A 17,834-nucleotide genomic window follows, 5' to 3' on the forward strand; every position below is an offset into this window, starting at 1 on the left:
AGTACTCCGACAGTCAATCGGCGATTTCAATGCACCAGATCGTTGATTTTCTAAACGCGGTATCCTCAGTTGACGTCGAAGGCCTTCCTGGTCGAGAGTCAACTTCAATCGACTGACGACCGCTTTCAAATCGTTAAAAACCATTCGAAACATTACGTACGACCCAGAGCATCGTTTCCGTTAGCTTGTTTCAAAAGTTGAAACGTTTCTGTAATAGTTTTCCCCGGTTTCACGCAAACGTTTACGTTGTATCGTTGCTCCCGATAATCGCACATTAACAAAAAATCACTAACGCTTCAACATGTTGCACTCGAATAACGATAGCACGAAAACTAAACGAGATATCAATAATCCAAGAACATGCGGTTACAGAGAAGATTATGCGGAACATAATGCTGCCAACCGCACGTCACTAAATATCTTTGTTGGCGCGTAATTAAATACGTTCGGTTATTTTCTGTGAAGACGTCGTATAAATACTGGTAAGGACTAACAAACTGAGCCACCCAGTACATTACTAGACTAACACACACGCTATAGTAAAAACTCGCTCCTGCAAACGGCTAGGATAACTCGAACGCTGAACACAGTATATATGATAATTTGAAATTACCATTTAAAATTAAATTAAAGCTAAACTATGACTCGCTATTAGATGAGGTTCTTTTTTTGCTGATAAAACTATAGATATATTAGCATCAAAATAACTTGTACTGTATACAAATAAATTACGCATTTTTTTAACGACATAATACTTAACTTTCAGATTTTTATTTCAGTTCTGATATTATCTTTAAATTAATTAAATAAATTCTAAAAAAAAAAATGATACAATTAATTTTTAAGGAGGGACTAAAAAAGGTCACGTCTTTGATAGAGAAAAAACTTCTTCGTTTCACGTTGCTCACAAAACATGTTTATGAATGGTAGTTCGCTGAAAATTTAAGATTATGTATGAAACAACTCAATAAATACTAACAAAAAATATTTGTAGCACAACTGAAACCCCTCTCCATCAAATGTAAACCAACGATTTAAAGTTATAAAAATGTTCAAACATTTTTTATCATAAATCCGAAGTTCTTCACGTTCTCTTGATGAAAAATGGTTTCCAGAAAAACAATTCGTTTTATGAACACATGTAAAATAGCTAAGATTAAAAAAACAGAAAAAAAAGAATTTGACTTATAGCTCAATTTTTTTTTTTTTTAATACCATCATTTTTCACATTATTCTCTCAATAAAGGCAGACATTTAAAAAACTAATAAATAGGACAGTTTAGCACCCGGTGAGCTGGGTTCAACAGCTGTAATACTTTATTTACAATAAAAATTACAATAAATACATTATTATACATAATCTGTTAAATAAATACGTATTCCCAAAAAAAAACTGCATGAAATGATGTAAAACAACGTCAAAAGAAATAAAAAATTAAACGATGTAAAAATAAATTGAAAGCGAAGCTACAGCGTTTTGTACTGATAAAAGCAATTAGCCAATGTTTGTTTGACCTTAGAAAAATCCGATTAAGACTAGAAGTACACACCGCTCACAAAACAAACAATAAAAATAATATAACGAATCGATCAGACATAAATAATACAATACACAAATGGTTTGTTAATAAACAATTACAATTAAATACACAAGTAAACTACAAACAACAAAACCAAACAAATAAATTTAACGAATTTAAATAATATCTGATGTAACACAAGGAATATATAAAAATTGTTTTATTTTTTTTTTAATTACGATCCAACTTTGATGTTAAAGGAAATTTTCTCATCGACTATAATAGGTAAGTTTTTCCTAACAGAAATTTTTTTTCTGAGCGCATAAGGAAGTGTTATCATTAGCGCCCGATCAGTTTGAAGCTAATCAAAGCGTGTCCTAATGATTTAAAAAAAAGTTAAACCCCCTTTTATGAATTATTTTCAATAAGAAAAAAAGTAACATCCATAACAGTGCACCCGTACTTGTATCTGTAAAACTGTCCGTATGATTTCCCAACCGTAATTGACGACACGATAGGTTTATAAATCATTTAATCGGAAAAACCATCGAATTTAAACCGGATACAGATCGTATCCGAATATCGTTAATCAGAGAACACGATACACGTACGACAACTGTAGATTCACCTGCATGCAATAGTGAACGTACAAAATCGATGCGTTAAAGAGACTTTTTTAAGATAAGAAATAAATCGTGCGGCTGTAATACTAAAAAAAACTTACACGATTAACAAAACTATGTAGTACTAATAACCTATACGTATATAATATATTTAAAACATTAAAATGTTTGCTAAAAGTGTAAGCAAACGGTTTTTCAGGGTTATCGAAATCCATCGTCGGCGTCGCTTTATAAACACTAATAGAAACTCAGAACTTACTCATCGTTGACTTCCACCACAAAAATAACATGCCGACAGAAGGACCGATTGACGTTGTAAAAAAACGTTAAAAAATACGTGGGCAGAAGTGTTGGCAACACAATTATATTTAACTCCTTTTTTTTATATCTATTGAACAGTACAGTCACCCGATTCCATTATATATTAATAGGAACATGTCAACATCAAAAATAGTCCAATAATAAACAAGGAATCCAATTATTAAAAGATATATAGCATCACCTACGTGTTCACAAAAAATTTAATGATTTTCTAAAAATCCGCTTTAATAGAATAGAATAAAATTCGAATATAATTAAAATTTAAAAAAACTTCGGAAAACATTAAAAAAAAAATTAATAAAGAACAAGAGTATTTTAGCCGAGATAACCGACGATTGAATTAAACCATTCAAGTTTATTTATTTATTACTTTTAATAAAACAACTGTATAAGATAATCGTAACATGACTCCAGGTAACCTGACCTAAAACAGAACTCGCACCTGAAAACAGCGCAGCCATCTTTAAGAACAAATTCCCATAATTTTCTAAGGAATGAATCTGTTTCTCTTGCTTTCACTGACCAAATACAGAGGCGACATTTAAGCATGAAGCCCATCAGGCACCCGGGTGTCTGATAAATGTAGAATAATTGGAAGAATTTATGTAATTCTAATTTTGCAGTTAACTTATTTATTTTATCTTCGAGTCGCCTTTAGAAAAAATTTATAACACTCCTCTGCAATGTTTGGTCTCGTTTTGTCGAATTTTTTGAAAACTTTTTTGTTTTTAGTTGACTTCAATAAATAAATCTTCTCATAATTTAATTTTTAATATTTTTTTATTAAATAGTTTTATTTGTTTTTTAGCAATTTAGAAGTAATAATTTACGCTTAACCAAAATATTCGTATATTTAATATACAGAATTCAGGAGCAGGTAAATTAAATTTGACAGATCTAAGACGAGTGCCTTGTTCCAAAAAACTGAAGAAGTCACCTTCAAAGATTTCAAAATTGCTGCATCTTAATTTTCTAATCTTCAATATCTTTGTAATTATTTGTTTGATCAAATTATATATATATATATATATATATATATATATATATATATATATATATATATATATAACTATTATTTTTTGTTATTATTTTTTTATTATATAACTATTATTTTTTGGCTTTACCACAATTTTCTCGATAGCTATTAGAGGTACGCTTCTCATTTTAACGTTGGAAGAAAAATTAAGCTGAACTTTTTCTATAACTACTATAAACGCGTTCTGTAAGAACTTTTTTCATTATTTCAGCAAAGGAATAATTCTGTAAGGTTTAATTTGAACATTCTATATAAAAATCGACTTCGCCATCAGAAGAAGCAATTCGAACGGTACCTAACATAATATGTAGTAAGTAAACAAGCGTTTGGATAAACGTTAATTGAAAAGATTGATTCTTTTAATAAAAAAGAATCGTTGTTAAAACAATCCGGAAAACTTTTGGTCAGATTTTGCTAAGCTAACCTAGGCCATCTGTTTTTTTTAAGATTTAAATTTTTTAGTACTTCATAAAAGTACTGGGGATTTTGATTTTTTCTTTTTTTGAGATTTTATGCCTTGCTCGGAAATAGAGAACCTAGAGAAGATTTAAGTTTATCACGGTATGATTTTGCTCCAAACTTCAATAGACAGTTCAGCAATCCAGACGTTATAAATAGATTGTAGCTTGGCTGGGATACCGTAATAACAGGCATGCGACCTACTTCGAAAAATGACAAAACCGTTCCTGAAAGAAACTATCGACATACTTCTTCCCGCTGAAACAGAGGGTTCAATCAGCTGCATCTGATGATGAAGGGCTCAAGAATCTTCAGATGAACCATGGATATCATCATACGATTAATGCCATTTTTTGATTATTATTTAATATGTAATAAAATTCATTTATAATTAAAGTACCTATTTGATATTATTTTCAAATCTACTGTGTTTCGCAATACTTTTTAACTAAAAATGATACAAAATCCTGTGATGTTTTGTTGTGATGTTTTGTACCAAAAATAATATTGGCCAGGTATTTTAATCAAATACCCTTATGTGCGCTGTACCAAGTAATTCCCTTTTCTTAACTGTTTTCCCCACCCCATCATCATGTACTCCGACAGAGATTTGGAGAATGAGTATTACAGCCTCGACATGACATTCCGTTTGTTAACATTATCGTCTTGCACAATGTTTTGAAGGTCTCCAGACATCTATGCAGCTTTCTAATTCGTGGCAGTTAAAACAGCTGTACCCACCGGGTTGGTCTAGTGGTAAACGCGTCTTCACAAATCAGCTGATTTGGAAGTCGTGAGTTCCAGCGTTCAAATCCTAGTAAAGCCAGTTATTTTTACACGGATTTGAATATTAGATCGTGGATACCGGTGTTCTTTGATGGTTGGGTTTCAATTAACCACACATCTCAGGAATGGTCGAACTGAGAATGTCCAAGATTACACTTCATTTACACTCATACATATCATCCTCATTCATCCTCTGAAGAATTATCTAAACGGTAGTTACCGGAGGCTAAACAGTAAAAAAGAAAGAAGAGAGAGTTAAACAGCTGTTTTGTTCATATTAGAATGCGTACTGTTCGCGCTATAAATCTCATCTCCAAGACGAACCGTCAATTAGAGCCCTCGACAAAATGATGATCGAGAAGCCGTAAGCAAAATATGTAAACGGTCCGGCTCGTCTTTTATATCATACTGGAATTTTTTCACTCGAAAAATCACAGGAAAGCACCTACGGATAACGGAAGATAGTGCAATTAAACGGCGAAAAACGTTGTCTGGAAGAGGAGAGAATATTTTAAAAAAAATCTTTATGATTATATCATAATAATCAAAATGGCTTCTACTATAAAAATTAAGACGGCAATACTACATTTTTGGCTTTCAAATACAATACAGACTGAAATTCATACGGAACCGGCCACGACGTGCGATACTAATGAGATTAATAGAGAAACGGAAAAAATAGTGATAAATGTTTCGGGACTGTAGGAAGAATGTGAAATGACGAAGAACGTCGTGTTTGTTGAAGAATAATACACGATCCCATTTTTTAGTAATGACAAAACGTTGCTAAGAACTTTCATCGACGGAATCCACCACCTTACGGTCAGGAGTTAGTTTTGAGCTTTTCTTAAAAAACAAATTTGGTTCGCAAGAGATGACGATAACATTTGAAGCTCCTTGATCGTTACAGTAAGTGTTTTAATGACCGTGGAATTATGAAGAAAAATACGTTATGTTAAGTATAATATTAAAAACAACTATTTTAAATATCCAAGCAAACGTCTTTAATTTCGAAAAGTCCTCGCGGTTAATTAGCAGTTGAGCATAAAACATATAAGTACTGTTAGAAGGAAAGCAAGGTATAATTTTGCTTCGCTTGTCTTGAGAATTCGGTCATGAGAACTAGGTAAAAAAATTATAAATATAGTAAAATTATGACTAGTAAAAATAAGTAAAAAAATTAATAATAGTAAGGATAGAGGGCAACAAGAGATCTCTTCCCGAATACAGAGTTTTGAAACAGCTTGGCCGGTTTATCTCTTAAAAAAATTTCCAAATTAATTAATTATGATTTCGTGAAACACCAGCAGTACTAGCCTATTTTCGCTTATACTCCAGTCCATGCGCTTAAGTGGTGCTACAGAATGGGCCAAATAAAATCAGCCTCAGAAAATAAAAATTTGAAGTGAAAAGCAAAAAGTAATATTAAATAACTTACGTTTATTGATTCCCAATTACAGTGCTTATGTAAAAAGAAATGCTTACAATGATGCAATGTAATGCTCACCACAGCCGCTATACAAAATTCAGCGTGGCGAATAATTTTCAGAAAAACTTTCTGCAATTCTTCAACTGGAATCCTGGTAATCTCTTGTATGTTGTCTTTCAACTCTTCCGACGTCCATGTGTTATTTTTGTAGACTCCCTTTCAGATATGCCCAGAGGTAAAATCGCACGGCGATAAGTGTGGAGATGGGGGCGGCCTTCATGCTGGAAGTATCCGTAAGAAAGTTCTTCTGTAGTCAAATTACGCGTACATTCTTCGTACAGTCGTAAACAACGTCGGTATTAACAGTCTCCTCTAAGAACATCGGTCTGATGATCCGGTTTCCAGAAATTCCACAATCTTTAAATCATGGAGAAGTTTACGATGTGTAGCCCACTGCCGCGTATTTATAATTAACGCAGCCTGAATAATTGAACCGCGTTTCGTCTGTTGAAATGAAGAGAAAAGAAGCAAGGAATCCTTATTAGCGAAGGATTTCTTGCTTCTTTTCTCTTCAGAAATATATATAATATATACTTTCCCTTACAGAATATTAGCTATTCTGTAAGAGCCACTGGCAGTAATTTACTCGTTTACCCTTATCAGGTTGTTTTAATACATGCACAACACTCACCAGATCATTTGTAAACCTTGAAGTATACGTCGACACGATGTTCGAGAAACTCCTGTTTGTAGAGCTAATCGTCGTGTTGACTTGTGAGGACATCTTCCAATACGATTCGCTATATCAAGGACAACTTTCGAAATTCAACAGTAAGTTGTTTCACTCTCTTCGCATCGGTAACAGAGCCGGTTGTTCGCTAACTTTTCACTAAATCTTGAATCGTTGATTTTGAAGAAACATTACTTCGAGGATACATCTCTTGAAACCTTTCACGAACCAAATTTATTGAAGTTTGCGAACATATTCCTCCACAATGTAATCACGCTGCTCAATTGAATACACCATGACGGGCACACACTACAGATTGTATGAACGGGGAAGGGAAGGCTGAAGTCTTGTGAGCGAGTCAATGACCTTCAACAAATACGCATGCGCGATGAACCTTCTGTCATAGGTGTGTCAAACGGATGAGACCGGTTTTATTTGGCCCACCCGGTACTTTTGTTTGCGATCAAATGCTATTGATCTCAACTGCTTCGCAACAATCCTTCCAAGTAATTACAATTTTGCGAAAATTATAAAATCAGTTATTTTGTTATAATGTAAACTTATTAGACGTGCTCGGAAGTATTCATCACTTCGCTCAGACAATAAGATGATTCCCTCAAAATTCTAACCCGTAAAATTCTAAATAGTTATGTATTTAACGATCACTAAAACATCACGTACAACACAAAAATAATAAAGTTTACCAAATACAATATAATCAAAACAACACAAAAGATATACTGTTAGGAATTTAACAAATATCGCACCGTTAAAATTCATTAGTTATATAAAACCCCAATATCTTAATTACATTTTTTAAATCCTTGCATCCTTTATTAATTTGATTATGTACAAAAGCATTTTAAAAAAGTATTCCTCTTTTAAACCGATCATTACGATCAAATAAGCTGCAAAATCTTTATTCCTCTACTATTATACCGGTTGAGATCTTTCAGTTTTCATTTTTATTATAAATTTTTTTAAACTAATAAAACGGTGCGAAAGGTGTACTAAAAATAAATAAATAAAAAACCCACCTTCAACGAAAAACATTCGGAAAGATTGTAATTTACATATCAAAACAACGCACTGGATAGCTTTATTTTTTTTCTTTCTTTTTTACACATTCACCCTACGCAAAGTCGTAAATTGTTCCGTAATAAACAACAGTTAAATATTTAGTGTCATTATCCACCAGTACTTCTGAAGCGATATGAATAATTCTTTTAAATGCTCTATTAATATATGGTGAATAGTAAATCGCTAACAAAAGTTCTTGAAAATGTTTCATTTATTAAATGTATTCCAAGCAGCGATAAATAAAATTTTACCGTAGAAGAAATAAGAGTATGAAGGAGATACAACAATAAAAAAGGAATTCACTGTTCATTTTTCGTACTGGATTAGCGGTACTTTAAATCTTCTAGAAATATTTGTAACCGAAACTATTATTAAAATAAGAATTATTATTTTAAATATTCTAAAAAAATAAAAAACTTCTGTTTGTTAAAAGTAACTAACGTTAAGTTACCAATAATACAACCGCATGTATACTTGACCGTTTCACGAGAAATTTATGGTCTACCGTGAAACCTAAACATTTATTTTTCAATACAAAATTTTTTGGCCGAATTCTTTATTTAAACGTTAATTTTACTAGACTGTTTTTCCTGTAAAAAAAAAACCGTACGATTAGTAAAATGATACGCGCGCAAAAAGATATCGTTTAACAAAGGATATGAAAAATTTATTAAAGAGAGCTGTTTTTAGTTATTGTTATAATAGCACAGGAGCCAAAAGAAAACCAAGTTACGGAAAAAACCCACACCCTAACCGACACTACTTGAAATAGAGGAAAACCCAAACTTTTTCAATGAAAACAGACAAAAAAAACCACACTGATATAGCCGGCCGGCCACGTCGGACTATTTTATATTTTACTGAGGAAACCGTAATGAGGGTTTTTTCAAGGGTACTTACACACACTTAAGTGCGTGTATAAATCATTATAACACTACTCCACTTTTAGAAGGGATGGAAACGCCGCGAACAATAAAAATTAAGCCTTAAGATTGGCCCACCAAATTCAGCCAGGAAGGTGTCACTGTTTAGTAAATTTTCACACAAAAATGTAAATCGTTATCAGTGCGAATCATATAAAAACGAAAAAATATTAATAAAATTTATACGTTAATAAAAATCGAGTTATAATTTAAAATAACTACAGATTCAACACGCATACTGAAACTTAAGCATTCCACCGTAGATTAAGACAGAACTTAACCTTATCTCATTACAGTTATACATTTTTCAAGGTATCGAATACTTTCATTTCCTTTAGGTATATGAGGAACTAAAAACAGTAAAATAACTCAGGCGATCGTTTACTTAAATAAAAACTTAATTAAAGAAATGTACTATAAATAAGTAAAAAATGTTATTTTCATTAATTTTTATTTTAATTTTGCAACTGTTTGATAAGATTTTTTCATCTTCATTTAAATATAGGCATATATGATAAAAAGTCGTTCACATGTATTGCAAACGGCGAAAATATAAATAAGAAAGGTAATACAGATAACTTCGTCGAATAACCCTATAACTACAGACACAAAATGCGGGAATTTCTTGAAGTTTCGTGAGAAAATACTTTAATATTAAAATGATTGTTTTAGGCTACATATACATCATTAGACTACAATCCAATAACTGCATAAAGAAACGATGACAAAACAAACATATATGATGTAAAAAAATATATTTAAATCGTAAGTGCAATTCATTTTAAAAAATCCTCTGCTTACTTTAAAAATTAAAACAAAAGAACTTCTTTTACAATAAATAAATAATCGCAACCGGTAGCTTTGGCCACGATTAATACTAGAATTTCCTTGGAAAACCCCGTAACAAGAATTTGCTGTTCGGCTAGAAAAGAAAGTTTTAAGCGCATACAACCAAGTAAAAAACTAAAGAACTAAAATAATAACTTTTGTGTCGGTTGCTAATTTATACCGCTAAAAAAAAAATTGTACTTTTAAAACACATTATCATACAAAAAACGGTACATAGTACAACACTTTGTATCGGCCCCTAAAAATCCGGATAAACAATATTTACATTTTACAAAAGTACGGGCGCGCGCTCACACAGATTTTATTAATATATACATAAATTTAATAATTTAATACTGTTTCTTAAAGAATTTAAATGGCACCAGTCTTTTTATTCGGGAAATGTAACAATTTTTTTGTGTATCGATAAAAACGTTTAATATTTTTCCAATATTTATATTTACGTTTGCATTTTGTCCTAGCAAAAAAATATATTTCATAATTATTTGTTTTTTATACTAGCTAAAATAAATGGTATTCTTTAGTACCACCAGTCTACTAATACACGTCGAACTCTTATTAAAAAAAGACTACGTTCCCCACAAAGGTTTTTCAAACTAGGTAGATTTCATAAGAAAGCTACCTATTGTAACGGGTATCATTATTCGACTTCCGGAAAATTTCGAAATATCTTCGCGTTTCACCGCAAGTTCAAAAGTTTATATATATATATATATATTTCAGTTTCTTGTGGAAATGATAACTGCCGTAATTTCGTCCCAATCGCTTTCAAATTGTTCCTTAAAAATAACTCGTCGAAAAATCTCGCGGCCAAAATCGGACGATCGGTGATAGGAGGCTTTTTCGAATAAAAAAAATACCGCTACAACTTTCTTATTAAGTAAAATATTGAATTCGTTTAAAGTTCCTACTATTCTTTGGATAAGGGGATTGAAAAAATTGGGTTTCGAAGACAAAAAAAGAATCAAACCTCCCTTAAAAATTTGAAGAGGTCGTTAGTCCTCTAAACATTACCAAAAACTTTTGTCTGTAACAATTTTTGATATGACCAGCTCTTAAGGCAAGGGATGACCAAAATCTTGCTAGAATTGTAAGAAGATAGGGCTTGTCGTATACTAAACATGTAAAATTATTTTTCACATGCAACCTTCCAACGTGCCGAAAGTGATTTTTTTTTTGTTTTCAATTCTTAAGTTTTCTTAAATACAACCTCAGAAGATTAAATAAAATTACACGATCTTCTGATCACATTTTACTTCTTTCTTTATCTAAATATATTTTCACAAGATCAATAAACTATGACTATAATTTGTTTCATGAAAGCGCGCAGCAAACTAAAACATAATACGATTCTAATTTAATTTAGTTTAGCACAATTAATCAAAAAAAAAATTATTTTTTTTTAGCTTAAAAATAAGCTTGTAATACAAAAATGAGAAAATTCAGATAAATTGATACATTTATCTTAAAAATAAAATTTAAGAAACTGTATTTCTTCATCATAGCTATAATATCGCTGTAGCTACCGCTATAATTTTCATCAAGTAAAACAGAAAAAATATTGTTACCTGAATTTATTTCTTCAATACCACACAGGTTACTGTGTATTGGAACTATTGCCATCGTTTCTTAAATTTATCACAATATCTTCAATAATATTTTGAAACAAAACGTCTGCTTCCCCATGATTTTTTTCTTGTTTAATTACATGTTCAACGCACTTTTTTTTAAGCATTTGGATCTACTCTATTAACACCTATCGATAGATTTTTTACATCAATTTTTACCTTAAATGTGTTATTTCCAAAGTATCCTTTGACTTTTACTCATATCAATTCTATCTAATTAAAATTGCAATGGTATTGAGGAAGACGCAACACGACACAATTTTTTAATTTCACTATTTCTTATACTTTATAATGAATATAATTTTTTTTTAACCGATTTTACTAATCTTATAAGTTCTACTTTAAACATGTCTTCGGGTACGCGACTTTCTTCGATTTTAACCATTCGGCATTTCCGATTTTCGGGTCAAAGCGTCTGGAATATTTTCAGTTTCAGGCAATGGTACGGCGCGGATCCTTCAGCAACAATTTCGACAAATTTTTTTTTTAACCACTGCATAAAATTGTCGCCATTCATTTCATCGTGATATTGTTGGGAAGATCGAGATTTCAAATACCCAAAACCAACCATTCAAAAACCTATTTTCACTTCCTACTTGCGTGAGTATAATCGTTTATCTTTTCCGGCCGAGTTAATGTTGACAAACCTTTCATAAGAGCGTCTTTTGCATTCTTTATTTCTTCATCCACCCACACATTTTCCCGTCCGTGTCTCGCATTAACCCAATTTTCATTCAGATAATTATTTGTCTTACCCACTTTACGAAATAGCTTAATTTCTCTTAAATATCCCCTACTCCATGAAACGCCTTTGCGTTCGATCGATAAAGAATTATTTTTTCTGGACATGAAACGAAAATACATTGATTTTAAAACAATGACTTAATATACCTTCAGAAAACTTCGCCGGTTCACAATCGATATTCAAGTTAGGAAACTCGTTATTTAAAAAACGAAACTTTTTTCTGATATAGGTTTTGGCGAAATCTTCCAACTTTCAGTTTCACATGCTTTCGAGACTTTTTAAGACTAACATGTTTACCATCAATTTTATGTTTCTTTAAATTAAAAATTGTTCTTTAGATGACGCCAGATGCACTAATTGCTTTCCGAGCAATGTCTCCGACTGCGGTTTCAGGGTTATCGTGTTTTAAGGTTGTATATACGTTGCCGATTACTTTTTTCGGGGCCGATGAAAGGTTTTCCCGATTTATGTTTTACGACAGAATCACTCATGTTAAAATCCGATTCACACAGAAACACAGGATAAATTAAAGTTAATGAAAATAACAACGAATAAAATCGTTATAAAAATGAATTATATAACTGTTTGTACCGTATAGAGTAACACGATAACACAGACTGAAATATTTTCTTTCGCTCGACTGAATAATAGTGTAAAACGTTCATTTCAAATGATGTTATCGTTATTAAACAAAGATTCAAAAAATTTTTAATTGCTTATTATCGACATGCCACGGCGCCAGACAATTGATAGCAAAAAGTACATTATTATTATTATTTGCATAAAACAATATACTGGCACGTGGGAGCGACATAATTATTCAGTCTTAACAACTGAAATTAACTCATACATGCTGAATTCATATTTATATCTGCTGCACAGTTTCCTGACACAAGGATTAACTTTTTACGAACCGTTCGACGTGATTGACAATTATTACAGTAAAATAATAAGGATTATTACCCAGAAGAAACACGTATTTACATAATAGAAAAAGTTGAAAAATAGATTTAAAAGAAAACAAAAGTTAAAGAAATAAAGACCTGCAGCGGGTAAGGTCAAAAGTAAATAGATAAGCTTGTTAAATATTTATTCATGTTTTAATAAAGTGATGTAATATACTCACGAGGTTCGATAAAAAAAGATCAGACTTATTAAATTTTGTGAAATGGTTGAAAAAATTGCTTCTCAATCAGGATCCGGAATAAAATATAAATGCCAAAACTAGTTTAAGTTTAATAGCACTTTTTTTTTAATGAAAATTAAAAGAGTTAGAACCAAAAAACAAAAAGCAGGTTATGTATTTTTTAGGGGTGAGGAATAAATTTTTAAGAAAACCTTTTTTTAAATATTCATATATAAAATAAACTTAAATTTGTTTAAGTAGTTTTCTCCAAATCTAAAACCCCCTTCAATAAAAGTTAAAATAAGGAAAAATTGTTTTCAAAAGCTTTTCTATATTTTAGGTCCGCGGTCTGTAATTTAAAAAGACTGTAGATATTTCTTGATAGCTTTGTATATGAATAAAACTTTCAAAAAATGTTTGAAAAATATTTAAACCGAATAGAGAAAGAGCAAAAGAACGAAAAACATATTGTAAAAAGACCTGCATAACGGATTCCTGCCAATTAAGAAGAAAGTAGTAGAAAATATAATGAAAGGAGGAATCCAGAAAGAGGCTAAAAGAATCCCTTTTTAGTAAAGGTAACAGATCCGTTTAACAATCGTCTTTTGTAATACTGCCCACTGACAGAGTAAACAGATGCTCGTTCCGTGAGTAGAGTTACCGGACCAAAGCTAGGAGAATACATGGGAACGAAAGGGCTCGGTCCGGCAGGTAAAGAGGCTAGGAGCATAAATACTCCGAGGAAGGCAATTCAGTTTCGCAAGGAGAGTCTGCAGATGCGAGTTCTGCGAATCAGTCGGCGAAAGTATTCTGCGAGGAGCTCAGTGAAGGAGCGAATTTCGAGCGCAGGTTCGATGCAACTAAGGTAACGTCACAAATAACGGTTCGGTGTGTTACTGGAAGACTATAAAATAGATAACGTGCTAAATTTCATATAAAATAGAAATAGATAATTAAATAAAATAGATAACGTGCTAAATTTCATTCATAAACTGTAGGGTAGTTTTATTTGTGAACAGCAAAGGTATTTGCAGTGAAATAATCTTTATACTTCTCTTATCTATTGTATTATTGTTGTTAATACAAAGACTGGTGTGGGTTAAAAGTGTTAAGACTAGCGGGTCATGCTAATGGTCTTTTGTCAATTGCATTAATTCTGGTTTTCATTATTTATTTAACTGTGAATAAATCCTGACGATTACTTTAAATTTTATTTCGTATATAGCCTATGTTTATTATTATTATTCACATTTATGATTATTTGTTTGTTATTGACATTTAATATTATTACTGTTTACTGTTGCCATTATTGTCATTATTCTAATTATTATTGCGAAATGACTATTACTGTTACTATTATTATTACTATTTGTTTTATTATTGATTTGTCTTTATTTATTTATGTTTAATTATATAAACATTTTCATTTGTCAATCTCTCAATATCCTGATCGGGCCGCGAACACGCGACAATATTTTTCTATTTTTAGAGGTGGGGAGTTGATTTTTGAATTTTTTAAAAAATTATTTATTATGAATTATAGGTAACAAATTTGCTTAAAGTAAAAAGACTACGAAGAAAATCTAAATTGTATTTTCTCCACCCTCTTAACGAATTTTGATAATTGACCAATAATCTCATATATAGAAATATTCGAGTCAAATTTGAAGAAAATCGGTTTGGTTAATCTTGAGATCTAAGACCAAAAGCAGTGCGATACACATACGTACATACTAAGCTTTTTTTGTCTAGATGAAATATTTAGACCCTAAAACGTAAAGATTTGTAAAAAAAAGGAACCCAATATCCCAATATTTGACGTCATCACCATACTTTCCCCATTAATATAGTAATTCTTTTAATATACACTTGAAATGAATTAGAAGTAACAAAATAGCGGAATTACTGCTGGGAAGATATTTCATCTGAAAATAAACAAGAATTATGATGAAATATTCTGTACAAAAGAAGAGAATGGAGAATAATAAAACATTAAAATACAAAAATTTAAACCAACTGTCGCCAGAATTTTATACTACACACCAGAATTTTATAACTTTTTAGTATTAAAATCAGAAAGAATGAATTCTAAAGATAAAAAAAGAAAAAGTAAACTTCAACACGAGCCAGGAGAGCTTTAAAAACCACCAGGTTGGTCTAGTAGCGATCGCGTCTTCCCAAATCAGCTGGTTTGGAAGTCGAGAATTCCAGCATTCAAGTCCTAGTAAAATCAATTATTTTTATACGGATTTGAGTACTAGATCGTGGATACCGGGGTTCTTTGGTGGTTGGGTTTTAATTAACCACACATCTCAGGAATGGTCAAACTGACACTATACAAGACTACACTTCATTTACACTCATACATATCATCCTCATTCATCCTCTGAAGTATTATCTAAAAGTAATTACCGGAAACTAAACAGGAAAAAGAAAGGAGAGATTTAAAGCAGAAAAGAGAACTTACTGGTATAAAATACTGATTTAAAGAGAACGATTTATTAAAAATAGTTTATGGGGTACACGACGCTTTATTAAAAAAAAAAAAAAAGAATGAACTAGAAAACCAAAAATATAAAGACGTTTGCGGTATGATTATGTAGGAAAATATTGAAAAATTAAATAAAATGATATAAGCGTACAAAACTAAGAAATTCTATGGAAACTGGAACAAGCTGGTACATTTCTTTTTGTTTTCTAAGGCGAAAAAACAGGAGAAAATATCACCTGAGAAATATTTACAATAGATTACTATATAAAAGTGCTGCAGGTTATAACGATTTTGGTAAACACAATTTTTATGAAAGTTTTAAACCAAACAAATCTTAAAACGTATTAATAAAAAAAAATAGTAATACGGAAAAGTATATAAAAAATTAATCGAATACGTTCAAGTACATTAAGGTAAAGACGAGATTACAAGCTAGCAACGTGTATTTTTTAAGGTAGACCCGCTAACCGGAGAATATTTTTTAAAGAAAAAATAAACCATGAAAATCAAGCTCGAAGAAAACAATTATCGTAAAATCTACTCGAGAAAGAAAATAAATGAAAAAAGACAGTTAAACAAATAAATTACATAATCTTTGCCAATATACAAAAAGTGAGAGTGCAGAGATCACCCGGCGAAACTCAGTTGTAATAAAACCAATTAAAACTACTAACCTAAACACGCTTAACAGATCTAACGAATTTGAAAAATCTTTCAATTTCGGCCACATCACCACCCAAAGTTGTGGACTAGGTTAAACCGATCATTCGATGTCGCAAACAACGTAAACAACCTAACAGAATGTGACGCACTGTAAGACGGCAATTATCCAAGCGATAAATTGGAGCACCACCAATCGATACGAGGAATTATCGATACGGGACAACTTAGCGAGTACGCAAAACCTACGACCGTCTCGTACTGATGGTACTAAATTAAATACAACGCAGCTTATCGTTGATAACTGCCATCCACTCGTTCTGTCAGACTGCCAAAAAGGACATTACGTATGGATCATGTATTAAGACAACCACAGTTAGTTAATTCAATTCTAGAAGCGATTATAAAAGATAAAACCAACAGTCGGGTAGAGAAAGATTGGAATATATGAAACAGACAATCGACGGAATCGAGGATGTAAAATGTAAGAGCTACAGAAAAATGTAAGTATCTATCTGTTAATGTTAACAGATACGTATGGAATAGAGACCGATAAATAACTGAATCAAAACCGATCGAAATAATGACGAAAAAAAGAATGAAACATTCCGAGTTTTGAAATATTATACTGAATATTAAGTGTATCACTCCAATCAGTACGACCACACAAGTTTAAAATTTATTTCTGTAGATATTTGAAACAGCTTCTTTTAGAACGTTCAGATTTATTTAGTTATGGGAGTGAGATGACTTTACACGGTTTTCTTTTTAAAATATTTCAAATATTATTTCAAACTATAATTAAGACCCTGAAACATAATTCTTCACAACCTTCCATAACTCAACCCATCACCTGATTTTTCAAAAATAAAAATTGATGGAATCAATCTTTTTAACGGATGTCATCATAATAAACTGCACGACTGTAGGTTAAAACGTTTTTAAAGGTGTAGTCAACCCAAAGTTTGACTAAAAGAAAAAACAGAATTTTTTCTAATTTGATTTTTTTAAATCTGCTTTTGTTAATGTGATAATTTTTTTTCTATATTTTAACTTTAAATATAAAATAAAAATATTTTATAGGTCGTTGCGAGATGAAATTTATTCTTTCTAACAAAAAATTTGTCGATTTTCACTTCCTTGTACGAAGTAAAGTATTGTGATCGCGAAAAATGTCGGTTTTAACGGAAATATTTATTTTAACCATTCCTGAATCCACTTTGACAGTTTCGGCGTGACGTCTAAGTACATACGAGGTATGTGAGAAAAGTAATGAGACTGACGTTTTATTTACCAAAGTTTTTATTTTTTTCAAACAATAATATTATCCCCTTCAAAGTAGTTAGCTCCCTTGTGCAGCTACACACCGGGGAGTTGTTCCCATACCTGGTAGCAGCGATGGAAGGCTTCAACTGGTAGGGCTTTTAA

At 31.4% G+C, this 17,834-nt stretch overlaps 1 protein-coding gene across 1 annotated transcript in view; it reads right to left on the reverse strand.

Moving 5' to 3' along the window:
- Positions 1 to 12,291, reverse strand: part of gw (trinucleotide repeat containing adaptor protein gawky) — a 170,297-nt gene extending 158,006 nt beyond the window's left edge. The window contains 1 exon segment of the mRNA XM_075374674.1: positions 11,325 to 12,291. The gene's annotated coding sequence lies outside the window, so the exon portion shown is untranslated.
- Between the last annotated feature and the right edge of the window lie 5,543 nt (positions 12,292 to 17,834).

This window comes from Lycorma delicatula, chromosome 9 (assembly GCF_047948215.1).
Source record: "Lycorma delicatula isolate Av1 chromosome 9, ASM4794821v1, whole genome shotgun sequence".
Lineage (NCBI taxonomy): Eukaryota > Metazoa > Arthropoda > Insecta > Hemiptera > Fulgoridae > Lycorma > Lycorma delicatula.